Source organism: Pseudophryne corroboree, assembly GCF_028390025.1.
Source record: "Pseudophryne corroboree isolate aPseCor3 chromosome 3 unlocalized genomic scaffold, aPseCor3.hap2 SUPER_3_unloc_50, whole genome shotgun sequence".
Taxonomy (NCBI): Eukaryota; Metazoa; Chordata; class Amphibia; order Anura; family Myobatrachidae; genus Pseudophryne; species Pseudophryne corroboree.
In genome coordinates, this window is record NW_026967542.1 from 578,864 (window position 1) to 598,214 (window position 19,351).

General features: G+C 51.0%; 2 protein-coding genes across 2 annotated transcripts in view; one reads left to right on the forward strand and one right to left on the reverse strand.

Annotated features, from left to right (window-relative positions):
- The window catches only part of LOC134984398 (oocyte zinc finger protein XlCOF22-like), a 41,392-nt gene extending 27,726 nt beyond the window's left edge, over positions 1 to 13,666 (reverse strand). The window contains exon 1 of the mRNA XM_063949989.1: positions 13,586 to 13,666. The gene's annotated coding sequence lies outside the window, so the exon portion shown is untranslated. The remainder of the gene's footprint in view (positions 1 to 13,585) is intronic.
- Positions 13,667 to 13,933: 267 nt separating this feature from the next.
- Positions 13,934 to 19,351, forward strand: part of LOC134984390 (uncharacterized) — a 185,389-nt gene continuing 179,971 nt past the window's right edge. Inside the window, exon 1 of the mRNA XM_063949978.1 lies at positions 13,934 to 13,972. The gene's annotated coding sequence lies outside the window, so the exon portion shown is untranslated. The remainder of the gene's footprint in view (positions 13,973 to 19,351) is intronic.

A 19,351-nucleotide genomic window follows, 5' to 3' on the forward strand; every position in this document is an offset into this window, starting at 1 on the left:
ACAGACAGGGGAAAGACGGCAGGAGACAGACAGGGGAAAGACGGCAGGAGACAGACAGGGGAAAGACGGCAGGAGACAGACAGGGGAAAGGCGGCAGGAGACAGACAGGGGAGCAGCTGCATGGAGTAACATGAGATGGGGCTCGGACGGGGTCACCAGCAGCGGGGTACAGTGCCAGCTGCCTGCAGGCTATAACCTGGCCCTCCCATACTAGAGGCTCCTGCCATGCTAGACCCGCAGCACCCTGCCTCCTACCCACACCCTCTGCAGCCTATGAAGGAAGAGCAGCTGGGAGCCCCTTGAGGCGGGTGAGCGAGGAAGCCCCAGGAGGAGAAAGTGCCGCTCTCTCTGTGCCTGCTTCTAGATGCTGCCCTCCCCTATTTGCTGCATGGGTGCAGATGTTGGCATCGCACAGAGCATGAAAAAAATAAGAATTTACTCACCGGTAATTCTATTTCTCGTAGTCCGTAGTGGATGCTGGGGACTCCGTAAGGACCATGGGGAATAGACGGGCTCCGCAGGAGACTGGGCACTCTAAGAAAGATTTAGGACTACCTGGTGTGCACTGGCTCCTCCCCCCATGACCCTCCTCCAAGCCTCAGTTAGGACACTGTGCCCGGAAGAGCTGACACAATAAGGAAGGATTTTGAATCCCGGGTAAGACTCATACCAGCCACACCAATCACACCATATAACTCGTGATAGGAACCCCGGTTAACAGTATGATAACAACGGAGCCTCTGAACAGATGGCTCGCAATAACAACCCGATTTGTGTAACAATAACTATTTACAAGTATTGCAGACAATCCGCACTTGGGATGGGCGCCCAGCATTCACTACGGACTATGAGAAATAGAATTACCGGTGAGTAAATTCTTATTTTCTCTGACGTCCTAGTGGATGCTGGGGACTCCGTAAGGACCATGGGGATTATACCAAAGCTCCCAAACGGGCGGGAGAGTGCGGATGACTCTGCAGCACCGAATGAAAGAACTCCAGGTCCTCCTCAGCCAGGGTATCAAATTTGTAGAATTTTGCAAATGTGTTTGCCCCTGACCAAGTAGCAGCTCGGCAAAGTTGTAAAGCCGAGACCCCTCGGGAAGCCGCCCAAGCTGAGCCCACCTTCCTCGTGGAATGGGCTTTTACAGATTTAGGCTGCGGTAGTCCCACCGCAGAATGCGCAAGCTGAATCGTGCTACAAATCCAGCGCGCGATAGTTTGCTTAGAAGCAGGAGCACCCAGCTTGTTGGGTGCATACAGGATAAACAGCGAGTCAGTTTTTCTGACTCCAGCCGTCCTGGAAACATAAATTTTCAGGGTCCTGACTATGTCTAGTAACTTGGAATCTTCCAAGTCCCTAGTAGCCGCAGGCACCACAATAGGTTGGTTCAAGTGAAAAGCTGATACCACCTTCGGGAGAAACTGAGGACGAGTCCTCAGTTCTGCCCTATCCATATGGAAAATCAGATAAGGGCTTTTACAGGACAAAGCCGCCAATTCTGACATACGCAAGCCCGAAGCCAGGGCCAACAGCATGACCACTTTCCACGTTAGATATTTCAAATCCACAGTCTTAAGTGGCTCAAACCAATGTGATTTCAGGAACTCCAAAACCACATTGAGATCCCAAGGTGCCACTGGGGGCACAAAAAGAGGCTGAATATGCAGAACTCCTTTGACAAAAAAGTCTGAACTTCAGGCAGTGAAGCCAGTTCTTTCTGGAAGAAAATCGGCAGAGACAAAATTTGGACCTTAATGGACCCCAATTTGAGGCCCACGTCACCCCTGCTTGCAGGAAATGCAGGAATCGACCCAGTTGAAATTCCTCCGTTGGGGCCTTCCTGGCCTCACACCACGCAACATATTTTCGTCAAATGCGGTGATAATGTTTTGCACTGACATCCTTCCTAGCTTTAATCAGCGTAGGAATGACTTCCTCCGGAATGCCCTTTTCCTTTAGGATCCGGCGTTCAACCGCCATGCCATCAAACGCAGCCGCGGTAAGTCTTGGAACAGGCAGGGCCCCTGCTGCAGCAGGTCCCGCCTGAGTGGTAGAGGCCATGGGTCCTCTGAAAGCATCTCTTGAAGTTCTGGGTACCAAGCTCTTCTTGGCCAATCCGGAACCACGAGAATAGTTTTCACTCCTCGCCTTCTTATTATTCGCAGTACCTTGGGAATGAGAGGCAGAGGAGGAAACACATAAACCGACTGGTACACCCACGGTGTTACTAGAGCGTCCACAGAAATCGCCTGAGGGTCCCTTGACCTGGCGCAATATCTTTTTAGCTTTTTGTTGAGGCGGGACGCCATCATGTCCACCTGTGGTCTTTCCCAACGGTTTACCAACAGTTGGAAGACTTCTGGATGAAGTCCCCATTCTCCCGGGTGGAGGTCGTGCCTACTGAGGAAGTCTGCTTCCCAGTTGTCCACTCCCGGAATGAACACTGCTGTCCGTGCTAACACATGATTTTCCGCCCATCGGAGAATCCTTGTGGCTTCTGCCATTGCCCTCCTGCTTCTTGTGCCGCCCTGTCTGTTTACATGGGCGACCACCGTGATGTTGTCTGACTGGATCAGCACCGGCCGGTTCTGAAGCAGGGGACTTGCTTGGCTTAGGGCATTGTAAATGGCCCTTAGCTCCAGAATATTTATGTGAAGCGAAATCTCCTGATTTGACCACAGTCCTTGGAAATTTCTTCCCTGTGTGACTGCACCCCAGCCCCGAAGGCTGGCATCCGTGGTCACCAGGACCCAGTCCTGTATTCCAAATCTGCGGCCCTCTAGTAGATGAGCCCTCTGCAGCCACCACAGCAGCGACACCCTGGTCCTTGCCGACAGGGTTATCCGCTGTTGCATCTGGAGATGGGAACCGGACCATTTGTCCAACAGGTCCCACTGGAAAGTCCTTGCGTGGAACCTTCCGAATGGAATTGCTTCGTACGAAGCTACCATTTTCTCTCCAGGACTCGTGTGCATTGATGTACCGACACCTGTCCCAGTTTTAGGAGGTCTCTGACTAGAGATGACAACTCCTCTGCTTTTTCCACTGGAAGAAACACTTTTTTCTGGTCTGTGTCCAGAATCTATCCCAGGAACAGAAGACGTGTCGTCGGGACCAGCTGTGACTTTGGAATATTGAGAATCCAGCCGTGCTGTTGCAGCACTTCCCGAGAAAGTGCTACCCCCACTACCAACTGTTCCTTGGACCTCGCCTTTATTAGGAGATCGTCCAAGTACGGGATAATTAAAACTCCCTTCTTGCGAAGGAGTATCATCATTTCGGCCATTACCTTGGTAAAGACCCTCGGTGCCGTGGATAACCCAAATGGCAGCGTTTGGAACTGATAGTGACAGTCCTGTACCACAAATCTGAGGTACTCCTGGTGAGGAGGGTAAATGGGGACATGCAGGTACGCATCCTTGATGTCCAGGGAGACCATGTAATCCCCCTCGTCCAGGCTCGCAATAACCGCCCTAAGCGATTCCATCTTGAACTTGAACCTTTTGATATAAGTGTTCAAGGATTTTAAATTTAAGATGGGTCTCACTGAACCGTCCGGTTTCGGTACCACAAACATTGTGGAATAGTAACCCTTTCCTTGCTGAAGGAGGGGTACCTTGACAATCACTTGCTGTGAATACAGTTTTTGAATAGCCACCAACACTGCCTCCCAGGCAGAGGGAGTTGCCGGTAAGGCAGATTTTAGGAAACGGCGGGGGGGGGGGGGGGGGGGGGACGTCTCGAATTCCAGCCTATACCCCTGAGATACTACTTGAAGGACCCAGGGATCCACCTGTGAGAAAGCCCACTGTGCGCTGAAATTTCTGAGACAGGCCCCCACCGTACCCGGGTCCGCCTGAGCAGCCCCAGCGTCATGCTGTGGACTTACCGGACGCAGGGGAGGACTTCTGCTCTTGGGAACTAGCTGTGTGCTGCAGCTTTTTCCCCCTACCTTTGCCTCTCGGCAGAAAGGATGAGCCTCTAGCCCTCTTGCCTTTCTGGGGCCGAAAGGACTGTACCTGATAATACGGTGCTTTCTTTTGCTGTGGGGTAGCCTGTGGCAAAAAGGTCGATTTCCCAGCAGTAGCTGTGGAAACGAGGTCCGAAAGACCCTCCCCAAACAGTTCCACCCCCTTATAGGGCAAAACTTCCATGTGCCGTTTCGAGTCGGCATCGCCTGACCATTGCCGAGTCCATAACCCGTTTCTGGTGGCAATGGACATAGCGCTTATTTTTTATGCCAGCCGGCAAATATCCCTCTGTGCATCACGCATGTATAAGACGGCGTCTTTTATATGCTCTATCGTCAGCAAAATATTGTCCCTATCCATAGTATCAATATTATCCGACAGGGAATCTGACCACGCAGCTGCAGCACTGCACATCCATGATTATGCAATGGCTGGTCGCAATATAATGCCCGTGTGTGTGTATATAGCTTTAAGGGTAGCCTCCTGCATTCTATCAGCAGGTTCCTTTAGGGCAGCCGTATCCGGAGACGGTAGTGCCACCTTTTTTGATAAGCGTGTCAGCGTCTTATCTACCCTAGGGGGTGTTTCCCAACGTGACCTATCCTCTGGCGGGAAAGGGTACGCTGCCAATAACCGTTTAGAAATTATCAATTTCTTATCGGGGGAAGTCTACGCTTCCTCACACACCTCATTTAATTCCTCAGAGGCAGGAAAAACTACAGGTAGTTTTTTCTCACCAAACATAATACTCTTTTTTGTGGTACCTGGGGTATTATCAGAAATGTATAATTACATTTTTCATTGCCTCAATCATGTAACGGGTGGACCTATTGGAGGGTACACTAGTCTCATCGTCGTCGACACTGGAGTCGGTATCCGTGTCGACATCTGTGTCTGTCACCGGAGGTAGCGGGCGTTTTAAAGCCCCTGATGACATTTGAGACGCTGGAACAGGCACAAGCTGAGTAGCCGGCTGTCCTATGTCGTCAAACCTTTTGTGTAAGGAGTTGACACTGTCACGTAATTCCTTCCATAAGTCCATCCACACAGCTGTCGACCCCGCAGGGGGTGACATCACATTCACAGGCATTTGCTCCGCCTCCACATCATTTTCCTCATCATACATGTCGACACAGCAGTACCGACACACAGCACACACACAGGGAATGCTCTGACAGAGGACAGGACCCCACAAAGCCCTTTGGGGAGACAGAAGGAGAGTATGCCAGCACACACCAAAGCGCTATATACCACAGGGATATCACCTATAAAGAGTGTTTTCCCTTATAGCTGCATATATATATATATTATACTGCGCCTAAATTTGTGCCCCCCCCCCTCTCTTTTTTACCCTTTCTGTAGTGCAGGACTGCAGGGGAGAGCCAGGGAGCGATCCTTCCAGCGGAGCTGTGAGGGAAAATGGCGCCAGTGTGCTGAGGGAGATGGCTCCGCCCCTTTTTCGGCGGGCTTTCTCCCGCTATTTTAATAATTCTGGCAGGGGTTAATTTACACCTATATAGCCCCTGGGGCTATATATGGTGTCAGTTTGCCAGCCAAGGTGCTATTTATTGCTGCTCAGGGTGCCCCCCCTCCCCCAGCGCCCTGCACCCATCAGTGACCGGAGTGTGAGGTGTGCATGAGGAGCAATGGCGCACAGCTGCAGTGCTGTGCGCTACCTTAGAGAAGACAGAAGTCTTCAGCCGCCGATTTTCCGGACCTTCTTGCTTCTGGCTCTGTAAGGGGAACGGCGGCACGGATCCGGGAACGGACGATGAGGTCGGGTCCTGTGTGCGATCCCTCTGGAGCTAATGGTATCCAGTAGCCTAAGAAGCCCAAGCTACCACCACTTAGGTAGGTTCGCTTCTTCTCCCCTTAGTCCCTCGGTGCAGTGAGCCTGTTGCCAGCAGATCTCACTGAAAATAAAAAACCTAAACTATACTTTCTTTCTAGGAGCTCAGGAGAGCCCCTGGTGTGCATCCAGCTCGGCCGGGCACAGAAATCTAACTGAGGCTTGGAGGAGGGTCATAGGGGCAGGAGCCAGTGCACACCAGATAGTCCTAAATCTTTATTTAGATGTGCCCAGTCTCCTGCGGAGCCGTCTATTCCCCATGGTCCTTACGGAGTCCCCAGCATCCACTAGGACGTCAGAGAAACAAGGTTTGTTGGCGCTGGGCAGGTCTGTGATGGAATACACTTTAGGATTAGCAGCCACCTGGAGAGGGGTAGCCGGCCTCCTCAAACAGAGACAAATGTGGGGAATACCAGGTAGGCGCTCTATCCAAATGATGCAGCCAAAAAATATAATTAAAAACACTGTTTATTACACACAAGAAAATAAAAAATAAAAATAATTTACTCACTGGTAATTCTATTTCTCGTAGTCCGTAGTGGATGCTGGGAACTCCGTAAGGACCATGGGGAATAGCGGCTCCGCAGGAGACTGGGCACAAAAGTAAAGCTTTAGGACTACCTGGTGTGCACTGGCTCCTCCCCCTATGACCCTCCTCCAAGCCTCAGTTAGGATACTGTGCCCGGACGAGCGTACACAATAAGGAAGGATTTATGAATCCCGGGTAAGACTCATACCAGCCACACCAATCACACCGTATAACTCGTGATCTGAACCCAGTTAACAGTATGATAACAGAGGAGCCTCTCGAAGGATGGCTCACTACAACAATAACCCGATTAGTTAACAATAACTATGTACAAGTATTGCAGATAATCCGCACTTGGGATGGGTGCCCAGCATCCACTATGGACTACGAGAAATAGAATTACCGGTGAGTAAATTCTTATTTTCTCTGACGTCCTAGTGGATGCTGTGAACTCCGTAAGGACCATGGGGATTATACCAAAGCTCCCAAACGGGCGGGAGAGTGCGGATGACTCTGCAGCACCGAATGAGAGAACTCCAGGTCCTCCTCAGCCAGGTTATCAAATTTGTAGAATTTAACAAACGTGTTTGGCCCTGACCAAGTAGCTGCTCGGCAAAGTTGTAAAGCCGAGACCCCTCGGGCAGCCGCCCAAGATGAGCCCACCTTCCTTGTGGAGTGGGCATTTACAGATTTTGGCTGTGGCAGGCCTGCCACAGAATGTGCAAGCTGAATTGTACTACAAATCCAACGAGCAATAGTCTGCTTAGAAGCAGGAGCACCCAGCTTGTTGGGTGCATACAGGATAAACAGCGAGTCAGATTTTCTGACTCCAGCCGTCCTGGAAACATATATTTTCAGGGCCCTGACTACGTCCAGCAACTTGGAGTCCTCCAAGTCCCTAGTAGCCGCAGGCACCACAATAGGCTGGTTCAGGTGAAACGCTGAAACCTCCTTAGGGAGAAAATGAGTCCTCAATTCCGCCATATCCGTATGAAAAATCAGGTAAGGGCTTTTATAGGACAAAGCCGCCAATTCTGACACGCGCCTGGCTGAAGCCAGGGCCAACAGCATTACCACTTTCCATGTGAGATATTTTAAATCCACAGTGGTAAGTGGTTCAAACCAATGTGATTTTAGGAACCCCAAAACCACATTGAGATCCCAGGGTGCCACTGGAGGCACAAAAGGAGGCTGTATATGCAGTACCCCCTTGACAAACGTCTGAACTTCAGGAACCGAAGCCAGTTCTTTCTGGAAGAAAATCGACAGGGCTGAAATTTGAACCTTAATGGACCCTAATTTTAGGCCCATAGACAGTCCTGTTTGCAGGAAATGCAGGAAACGACCCAGTTGAAATTCCTCTGTAGGGGCCTTCCTGGCCTCGCACCACGCAACATATTTACGCCAAATACGGTGATAATGCTGTGCGGTTACATCCTTCCTGGCTTTGATCAGGGTAGGGATGACTTCATCCGGAATGCCTTTTCCCTTCAGGATCCGGCGTTCAACCGCCATGCCGTCAAACGCAGCCGCGGTAAGTCTTGGAACAGACAGGGTCCCTGCTGGAGCAGGTCCCTTCTTAGAGGTAGAGGCCACGGGTCCTCTGTGAGCATCTCTTGAAGCTCCGGGTACCAAGTCCTTCTTGGCCAATCCGGAGCCACGAGTATAGTTCTTACTCCTCTCCGTCTTATAATTCTCAGTACCTTGGGTATGAGAGGCAGAGGAGGGAACACATACACTGACTGGTACACCCACGGTGTTACCAGAGCGTCCACCGCTATTGCCTGAGGGTTCCTTGACCTGGCGCAATACCTGTCTAGTTTTTTGTTGGGGCGGGACACCATCATGTCCACCTTTGGTTTTTCCCAACGGTTGACAATCATGTGGAAGACTTCTGGATGAAGTCCCCACTCTCCCGGGTGGAGGTCGTGTCTGCTGAGGAAGTCTGCTTCCCAGTTGTCCACTCCCAGAATGAACACTGCTGACAGTGCTATCACATGATTCTCCGCCCAGCGAAGAATCCTTGCAGCTTCTGCCATTGCCCTCCTGCTTCTTGTGCCGCCCTGTCTGTTTACGTGGGCGACTGCCGTGATGTTGTCTGACTGGATCAACACCGGCTGACCCTGAAGTAGAGGTCTTGCTTGGCTTAGAGCATTGTAAATGGCCCTTAGTTCCAGGATATTTATGTGAAGTGACGTCTCCAGGCTTGACCACAAGCCCTGGAAATTTTTTCCCTGTGTGACTGCTCCCCAGCCTCTCAGGCTGGCATCCGTGGTCACCAGGACCCAGTCCTGAATGCCGAATCTGCGGCCCTCTAGAAGATGAGCACTCTGCAACCACCACAGGAGAGATACCCTTGTCCTTGGAGACAGGGTTATCCGCTGATGCATGTGAAGATGCGATCCGGATCATTTGTCCAGCAGATCCCACTGAAAAGTTCTTGCGTGGAATCTGCCGAATGGAATCGCTTCGTAAGAAGCCACCATTTTCCCTAGGACCCTTGTGCATTGATGCACTGACACTTGGCCTGGTTTTAGGAGGTTTCTGACTAGCTCGGATAACTCCCTGGCTTTCTCCTCCGGGATAAACACCTTTTTCTGGACTGTGTCCAGAATCATCCCTAGGAACAACAGACGTGTCGTCGGAATCAGCTGCGATTTTGGGATATTTAGAATCCACCCGTGCTGCCGTAACACTACTTGAGATAGTGCTACTCCGACTACTAACTGTTCCTTGGATCTTGCCCTTATCAGGAGATCGTCCAAGTAAGGGATAATTAAGACGCCTTTTCTTCGAAGAAGTATCATCATTTCGGCCATTACCTTGGTAAAGACACGGGGTGCCGTGGACAATCCAAACGGTAGTGTCTGAAACTGATAGTGACAGTTCTGTACCACAAACCTGAGGTACCCTTGGTGAGAAGGGTAAATTGGGACATGGAGGTAAGCATCCTTGATGTCCAGAGACACCATATAGTCCCCTTCTTCCAGGTTCGCGATCACTGCTCTGAGTGACTCCATCTTGAACTTGAACCTTTGTATGTAAGTGTTCAAGGATTTCAGATTTAAAATAGGTCTCACCGAGCCGTCCGGCTTCGGTACCACAAACAGCGTTGAATAACACCCCTTGCCCTGTTGCAGGAGGGGTACCTTGATTATCACCTGCTGAGAATACAGCTTGTGAATGGCTTCCAATACCGCCTCCCTGTCGGAGGGAGATGTCGGTAAAGCAGACTTTAGGAAACGGCGAGGGGGAGATGTCTCGAATTCCAACCTGTACCCCTGAGATACCACCTGAAGGACCCAGGGATCTACCTGCGAGTGAGCCCCCTGCGCGCTGAAATTCTTGAGACGTGCCCCCACCGTACCTAAGTCCGCTTGTAAAGCCCCAGCGTCATGCTGAGGACTTAGCAGAAGCGGGAGAGGGCTTCTGTTCCTGGGAACTGGCTGCTTGCTGCAGCCTTTTTCCCCTTCCTCTGCCCCGGGGCAGAAATGAGGAGCCTTTCGCTCGTTTGCCCTTATGGGGACGAAAGGACTGCGCCTGATAATACGGCGTCTTCTTATGTTGAGAGGCGACCTGGGGTAAAAAAGTGGATTTCCCAGCCGTTGCCGTGGCCACCAGGTCTGAAAGACCTACCCCAAATAACTCCTCCCCTTTATAAGGCAGTACTTCCATATGGCGTTTGGAATCTGCATCATCTGACCACTGTCGTGTTCATAACCCTCTTCTGGCAGAAATGGACAGCGCACTTACTCTCGATGCCAGTCGGCAAATATCCCGCTGTGCATCACGCATATATAGAAATGCATCTTTCAAATGCTCTATAGTCATTAATATACTGTCCCTATCTAGGGTATCAATATTTTCAGTCAGGGAATCCGACCAAGCCAACCCAGCACTGCACATCCAGGCTGAGGCGATTGCTGGTTGCAGTATAACACCAGTATGTGTGTAAATACATTTTAGGATACCCTCCTGCTTTCTATCAGCAGGATCCTTAAGGGCGGCCGTCTCAGGAGAGGGTAGAGCCACCTGTTTTGATAAGCATGTGAGCGCTTTATCCACCCTAGGGGGTGTTTCCCAACGCACCCTGACCTCTGGCGGGAAAGGATATAATGCCAATAATTTTTTAGAAATTATCAGTTTCTTATCGGGGGAAACCCACGCTTCATCACACACCTCATTTAATTCCTCAGATTCAGGAAAAACTACAGGTAGTTTTTTCTCACTGAACATAATACCCCTTTTAGTAGTAGTGGTATTATCAGAAATATGTAAAACATTTTTCATTGCCTCAATCATATAACGTGTGGCCCTACTGGAAGTCACGTTTGTCTCTTCCCCGTCGACACTGGAGTCAGTATCCATGTCGGCGTCTGTATCTGCCATCTGAGGTAACGGGCGTTTTAGAGCCCCTGATGGCTTTTGAGACGTCTGGACAGGCACAAGCTGAGTAGCCGGCTGTCTCATGTCGTCAACTGTCTTTTGCAAAGAGCTGTCACTGTCACGTAATTCCTTCCAGCATCTCATCCACTCAGGTGTCGACTCCCTAGGGGGTGACATCTCTATTATAGGCAATTGTTCCGCCTCCACATCATTTTCCTCCTCATACATGTCGACACAACGTACCGACACACAGCACACACACAGGGAATGCTCTGACAGAGGACAGGATCCCACTAGCCCTTTGGGGAGACAGAGGGAGAGTATTCCAGCACACACCAGAGCGCTATATAAATATACAGGGATAACCCTATATAAGAGTTTTTCCCCTTTATAGCTGCTATATGTTAGTATTACGCCAATTAGTGCCCCCCTCTCCTTTTTACCCTGTTTCTGTAGTGCAGGACTGCAGGGGAGAGTCAGGGAGACGTCCTTCCAGCGGAGCTGTGAGGGAAAATGGCGCCTGTGTGCTGAGGAGATAGGCTCCGCCCCCTTCTCGGCGGACTTTTCTCCCGCTTTTATGTAGAATCTGGCAGGGGTTAAAATTCATCCATATAGCCCTGGGGGCTATATGTGATGTATTTTTGCCAGCCAAGGTGTTTTTTATTGCTGCTCAGGGCGCCTCCCCCTAGTGCCCTGCACCCTCAGTGACCGAAGTGTGAAGTGTGCTGAGGAGCAATGGCGCACAGCTGCAGTGCTGTGCGCTACCTTGGTGAAGACAGGATGTCTTCTGACGCCGATTTTCCGGACCTCTTCTTGCTTCTGGCTCTGTAAGGGGGCCGGCGGTGCGGCTCGGGGGCCGGCGGTGCGGCTCCGGGACCGGACTCTAAAACTAAACTTTTCACTAAGCAGCTCAGGAGAGCCCCTAGTGTGCACCCTTCTCGGCCGGGCACAAAAATCTAACTGAGGCTTGGAGGAGGGTCATAGGGGGAGGAGCCAGTGCACACCAGGTAGTCCTAAAGCTTTACTTTTGTGCCCAGTCTCCTGCGGAGCCGCTATTCCCCATGGTCCTTACGGAGTTCCCAGCATCCACTAGGACGTCAGAGAAACAATATAAACTATAATATAGACCAAAACATATACTAATGGGTGTTACCCTGAGGTGTATGATATCTCTGGTATAAATGATATACACAATGATATGGTTCATACAGGAATGTGCCCTGAACCAGAATGACCTTTATATGATACGCTTAGTTCCGTTGTAACAACAAAGTGAGTTACATGTGTATAGATGTGATGGTGGTTAGTAGTCACTGCACCAGTGTTGGTAGTCCTTGCGGCACAAAGTTGATACTGCAGACCCGCTCCGTCTCACCCTTTGCCCGGGTGAAGAAGCTGCGGGCGGCGCGGTCTGCTATAAGCTGTTCGCTGTTGTGCAGTGCAATGTGGATGCGCAGAGCCGCTGTCTCGTACTCCCAGCACGGGTAAGGTTTGTATCAGCAGCACAGTGTCTGGACTTACCCGGAATAGGGAGGAACACATGGTGCAGTCTCTCCATGATGTTCATTTCACATTTGACGGCAATTGGTGAACCATCAGCTATTGGAGGTTGTATCTTCTTCTGTGGGCACTACAGGTATCAGCGATCCCTCTCTCTATGCCCTCAACGCGTTTCTCCGCACACCGGGCAGCTTTCCAAGAGCTGGAGGATTTCTTCTCACTCACACTGTGCGCTGCTTATTTACTATAAGAGACTGACAAAACCTCTGAGTCTCCTATGTAGAAGGATCAGCGTTTTCCTTTTACATTGATTTTATCAGTGATACCTTTGTGTATACTCATTGTGTATATCATTTATACCAGAGATATCATACACCTCAGGGTAACACCCATTAGTATATGTTTTGCTCTATATTACGGTTTATATTGTTTTTATGTTTGGTTGCATCATTTGGATAGAGCGCCTACCTGGTATTCCCCACATTTGCACACAGCACGGGGCACAGTAACAGCCCGGCTGCTGGCACGTATACAAAATAACAGGTTCCCTATAGAATAATAGTAAACGCCAGGCACAGCTGCTGCAGAAACTCTTGTTACATACGTGACGTCAGTCTCTTCTGATACTGGCATTATATAATACAACCCGGTGTCTCTACAGCAGATGGCCGTCGTTATACGTGTGGCGCCCTCCTAGCGGGCATTTCACATCTTACACCATTATAGTGACGGGGGGGACGGCAATGAGGGGCTCAGCCTGCAGCTGTCACACTGCCAGTGGTGTAGTAATGCTCTGCAGCTGTCACACTGCCAGTGGTGTAGTAATGCTCTGCAGCTGTCACACTGCCAGTGGTGTAGTAATGCTCTGCAGCTGTCACACTGCCAGTGGTGTAGTAATGCTCTGCAGCTGTCACACTGCCAGTGGTGTAGTAATGCTCTGCAGCTGTCACACTGCCAGTGGTGTAGTAATGCTCTGCAGCTGTCACACTGCCAGTGGTGTAGTAATGCTCTGCAGCTGTCACACTGCCAGTGGTGTAGTAATGCTCTGCAGCTATCACACTGCCAGTGGTGTAGTAATGCTCTGCAGCTGTCACACTGCCAGTGGTGTAGTAATGCTCTGCAGCTGTCACACTGCCAGTGGTGTAGTAATGCTCTGCAGCAGTCACACTGCCAGTGGTGTAGTAATGCTCTGCAGCTGACATAATAATAATAATAATAATATCAGGACACCACAGGCTGCTCCTCCTGTATAATAATAATAACAGGACACTACAGGCTGCTCCCCCTGTATAGTAATAATAATAGGACACCACAGGCTGCTCCCCCTGTATAGTAAGACGCCATTACCTGATCTCCACGGACACTGGGAGGCTGCAACAGTCGATTTCAACTCACTTCCTGTATGTGAAACGCACGGTCCGGAAGCAAGGTGGAACGCACAGGCCGGAAGTAGGGTTTGATTGGCAACGACTGCTACCTGGTTACTGGCCCCTCCCCTCCTACACCCCACCCACAGCCCTGCCCTCTGTAAAGATTAATACCATACATGTCCTCAGTGCAGGAGGCCGGCGGCCATTTTCCTGTAGACCAGTCCGGCAGCAGCAATAGGTTCCCTGGCCGAGTAGTGACGTCAGGAGCGGCGGCCATTTTCCCCTGGTCTGAGCTCCGCCTTCCTTCTATCATTCCCACAAGGCAGCAGGAGCAGAGAGCAGCCATTGCTGTGTCTGGCAGCAGGTAATGATATTATTATTATTATTCTATAGGCTGAGCAGCTCTGGTGTCAGGTCCTGTACTACAGGGGGAGCAGCCTCTGGTGCCTTGTTATAGTGCAGCTGGAGCAGCCCCTGGTGCTGCATTATCCCTGTACTGGTGGCTGACACTCTAGTGTCCTATTACTGTAATACAGGGGACGCAGAGCCCGCCGTTACCGTAATACAGGTGGCGCAGACCCCGCCGTTACCGTAATACAGGTGGCGCAGACCCTGCCGATACCGTAATACAGGAGGCGCAGAGCCCGTCGTTACCGTAATACAGGTGGCGCAGACCCCGCCGTTACCGTAATGCAGGTGGCGCAGACCCCACCGTTACCGTAATGCAGGTGGCGCAGACCCCGCCGTTACCGTAATACAGATGGTGCAGATCCCGCCGTTACCGTAATACAGGTGGCGCAGACCCTGCCGTTACCGTATTACAGGTGGCGCAGGACTTGCTGTTACCGTAATACAGGTGGCGCAGAACCCGCCGTTACCGTAATACAGGTGGCGCAGACCCTGCCGTTACCGTAATACAGGTGGCGCAGACCCTGCCGTTACCGTATTACAGGTGGCGCAGGACTTGCTGTTACCGTAATACAGGTGGCGCAAAACCCGCCGTTCCCGTAATACAGGTGGCGCAGACCCTGCCGTTACCGTAATACAGGGGGTGCAGACCCCGCCGTTACCGTATTACAGGTGGCGCATACCCCGCCGATACCGTATTACAGGTGGCGTAGACAGCGCCGTTACCGTAATACAGGTGGTGCAGGACCCGCCGTTACCGTAATACAGGGGGTGCAGACCCCGCCGTTACCCGGATACAGGTGGCGCAAACCCCGCAGTTACCGTAATACAGGTGGCGCAGACCCCGCCGTTACTGTGATACAGGTGGCGCAGACCTTACCGTGATACAGGTGGCGCAGACCCCGTCGTTACCGTGATACAGGTTGCGCAGACCCCGCCGTTACCGTAATACAGGAGGCACAGACCCTGCCGTTACCGTAATACAGGGGGCGCAGTCCCCTCCATTACCGTAATACAGGGGGCGCAGACCCCGCCGTTACCGTATTACAGGTGGCGTAGACCCCGCAGTTACCGTAATACAGGTGGCGCAGGCCTCGCCGTTACTGTAATACAGGTGGCGCAGGCCCCGCCATTACCGTAATACAGGTGGCGCAGGCCCCGCCATTACCGTAATACAGGTGGCGCAGGCCCCGCCATTACCGTAATACAGGTGGCGCAGACCCCGTCGTTACTGTGATACAGGTGGCGCAGATCCCGTCGTTACCGTGATACAGGTTGCGCAGATCCCGCCGTTACAGTAATATAGGTGGCGCAGACCCCGACGTTACCGTAATACAGGAGGCGCAGACCCTGCCGTTACCTTAATACAGGGGGCGCAGTCCCCTCCGTTACCGTAATACAGGGGGCGCAGACCCCGCCGTTACCGTAATACAGGTGGCGCAGTCCCCGCCGTTACCGTAATACAGGTGGCGCAGGCCCCGCCGTTACCATAATACAGGTGGCGCAGACCCCGCCGTTACAGTGATACAGGTGGCGCAGACCCCGCCGTTACCGTAATACAGGTGGCGCAGACCCCGCCGTTACCGTAATACAGGTGGCGCAGGCCCCGCCGTTACCATAATACAGGTGGCGCAGACCCCGCCGTTACAGTGATACAGGTGGCGCAGACCCCGCCGTTACCGTAATACAGGTGGCGCAGACCCCGCCGTTACCGTAATACAGGTGGCACAGACTCCGCTGTTACCGTAATACAGGAGGCGCAGACCCCGCCGTTACCATAATACAGGTGGCGCAGACCCCGCCGTTACCGTAATACAGGTGGCGCAGACCCCGCCGTTACCGTAATACAGGTGGCACAGACTCCGCTGTTACCGTAATACAGGAGGCGCAGACCTGCCATTACCGTAATACAGGGGACGCAGACCCCGCCGTTACCGTAATACAGGAGGCGCAGACCCCGCCGTTACCATAATACAGAGGGCGCAGACCCCGCCGTTACAGTGATACAGGTGGCGCAGACCCCGCCGTTACCGTAATACAGGTGGCGCAGACCCCGCCGTTACCGTAATACAGGTGGCGCAGACCCCGCCGTTACCGTAATACAGGTGGCGCAGACCCCGCCGTTACCGTAATACAGGAGGCGCAGACCCCGCCGTTACAGTAATACAGGTGGCGCAGACCCCGCAGTTACAGTAATACAGGAGGCGCAGACCCTGCTGTTACCTTAATACAGGGGGCGCAGTCCCCTCCGTTACCGTAATACAGGGGGCGCAGACCCCGCCGTTACAGTATTACAGGTGGTGTAGACCCCGCCGTTACCGTAATACAGGTGGCGCAGTCCCCGCCGTTACCGTAATACAGGTGGCGCAGACCCCGCCGTTACCGTAATACAGGTGGCGCAGACCCCGCCGTTACCATAATACAGGTGGCGCAGACCCCTCCGTTACCGTAATACATGTGGCGCAGGCCCCGCCGTTACCGTAATACAGGGGACGCAGACCCCACTGTTACCGTGATACAGATGGCGCAGCACCCGGCATTACAGTGATACAGGTGGCGCAGACCCCGCCGTTACCGTGATACAGGTGGCGCAGACCCGGTTGTTACCGTAATACAGGGGGGAACACCCCTCTTTTTCTTTTGCATTACGTAATACAGGGGGCGCAGAACCCGTCGTTACCGTAATACAGGTGGCGCACACTCCGCCGTTACCGTAATACAGATGGTGCACACACTGCCGTTACCGTAATGCAGGTGCCGCAGACCCCGCCGTTACAGTAATACAGGGGGCGCAAGACCCTGACGTTTTCCGTAATACAAGTGGCGCAAGACCCCGCCGTTACCATAATACAGGTGGCACATACCCCGCCCTTACCGTAATACAGGTGGCGCAGACCCCGCCGTTACAGTAATTCAATGCAGACCCCGCCATTACAGGTGTTGTGTCCTGTGGCATTGTGCTGTACAGGGGGAGCGGCCTGTGTTGTCGTAGTTTACAGGAGGAGCAACCTGTGCTGTGTATAATATACAGGGGAAGTGGCCTGTGTTGCAATAATATACAGGGGTAGCATCCTGTGTTGTCATAATAGGAAGAGCAGCCTGTGGCATCGTACTCTACAGGGGGAGCAGCCTCTGGTGTCCTGTTGTTATTATTATTATACAGGAGGATCAGCCCCCGCCGTTACCGTAATACATGTGGCGCAGACCCCACCGTTACCGTAATACAGGGGGCGCAGACCCCGCTGTTACCGTGATACAGATGGCGCAGCACCCGGCATTACAGTGATACAGGGGGCGCAGACCCGGTTGTTACCGTAATACAGGGGGGAACACCCCTCTTTTTCTTTTGCATTACGTAATACAGGGGGCGTTGAACCCGTCGTTACCGTAATACAGGTGGCGCACACTCCGCCGTTACCGTAATACAGATGGTGCACACACTGCCGTTACCGTAATGCAGGTGGTGCGAACCCCGCCGTTACCATAATACAGGTGGTGCGAACGCCGCCGTTACCATAATACAGGTGCCGCAGACCCCGCCGTTACAGTAATACAGGGGGCGCAAGACCCCAACGTTTTCCGTAATACAATTGGCACATACCCCGCCCTTACCGTAATACAGGTGGCGCAGACCCCGCCGTTACAGTAATTCAATGCAGACCCCGCCATTACAGGTGTTGTATCCTGTGGCATTCTGCTGTACAGGGGGAGCGGCCTGTGTTGTGTAGTTTACAGGAGGAGCAACCTGTGCTGTCATAATATACAGGGGAAGTGGCCTGTGTTGCAATAATATACAGGGGTAGCATCCTGTGTTGTCATAATAGACAGGAAGAGCAGCCTGTGGCATCGTACTCTACAGGGGGAGCAGCCTCTGGTGTCCTGTTGTTGTTATTATTATTATTATACAGGAGGATCAGCCTGTGGTGTCCTGTTGTTGTTATTATACAGGAGGATCAGCCTGTGGTGTCCCGTTGTTATTATTATTATACAGGGGAGTGGCCTGTGGTGTCCTGTTATTATTATACAGGGGGAGCAGCCTGTGGTGTCCTGTTATTATTATTATACAGGGGAGTGGCCTGTGGTGTCCTGTTATTATTATTGTACAGGGGGAGCAGCCTATGTTGTACTGTTGTTGTTATTATTATTATTATTATTATACAGTAGGAGCAGCCTGTGGTGTCCTTTAATTATACAGGAGGAGCAGCCTGTGGCATCCAGTTATTATTATTATACAGGTTGAGAAGCCTGTGGTGTCCTGTTGTTGTTGTTGTTGTTATTATTATTATTATTATTATTATTATTATTATACAGGAGGAGCAGCCTTTGTTGTCTTAATATTAATATTATAAAGAAGGAGTAGCTAGTGGTGTCCGCTTATTATTAATATACAGGGGGAGCAGACTGTGGCGTCCTGTCATTATTATTATTCAGGGGAAGCAGCCTGTGGTGTCCTGTTGTTGTTATTATTATTATTATTATTATTATTATACATTGGGAACAGCTTGTTGTATCCTATTATTATTTTTTTGTAGAGGGGGCAGCCTGTGGTGTAATTTTAGTATTACTATAAAGTGAGAGCTGAATGGGGTGTCCTGTTGTTATTAGTATAATACAGGGGTAGCAGATTTTTGTGTATGGTTATTATTATACATGGACAGCAGCTTGTGGAGTCCTGGTGTTGTTATTATTATTATTATTATTGTTATTATTATTATTATTATTACTACTATAATACATTGGGAACAACTTGTTGTGTCCTATTATTATTATTTTTTTGCAGAGGGAGCAGCTTGTGGTGTCATTTTATTATTACTATAAAGGGAGAGCAGAATGGGGTGTCCTGTTGTTATTAGTATAATACTGGGGTAGCAGGTTTTTGTGCATGGTTATTATTATACATGGACAGCAGCTTGTGGTGTCCTGGTGTTGTTGTTATTATTATTATTATTATTATTATTACTATAATACATTGGGAGTGGTGGTGTAGTCACAGTGACATCACTTTTATCTATAGTAATAATACAGAGACATGACTGGTGAGGGGATGTTGGCATAACAGTTATTTTACTTATATCTACAGTAATAATACAGGGACATGACTGGGGAGGTGAAGGGATGTGGGAATGTCACAGTGTTATCACTTATATCTCTAGAAATAATACAGGGACATGACTAGGGGGAGTGAGGGGGATGGGGGAGCGTCACATTTACATTACTTATATCTATAGTAATAATACAGGGACATGACTGGGGAGGTAAGGGTATCTAGGGGTGTCACAGTAACGTCACTTATATCTATAGTAATAATACAGGGACATGAGTAGGAGGTGAGAGG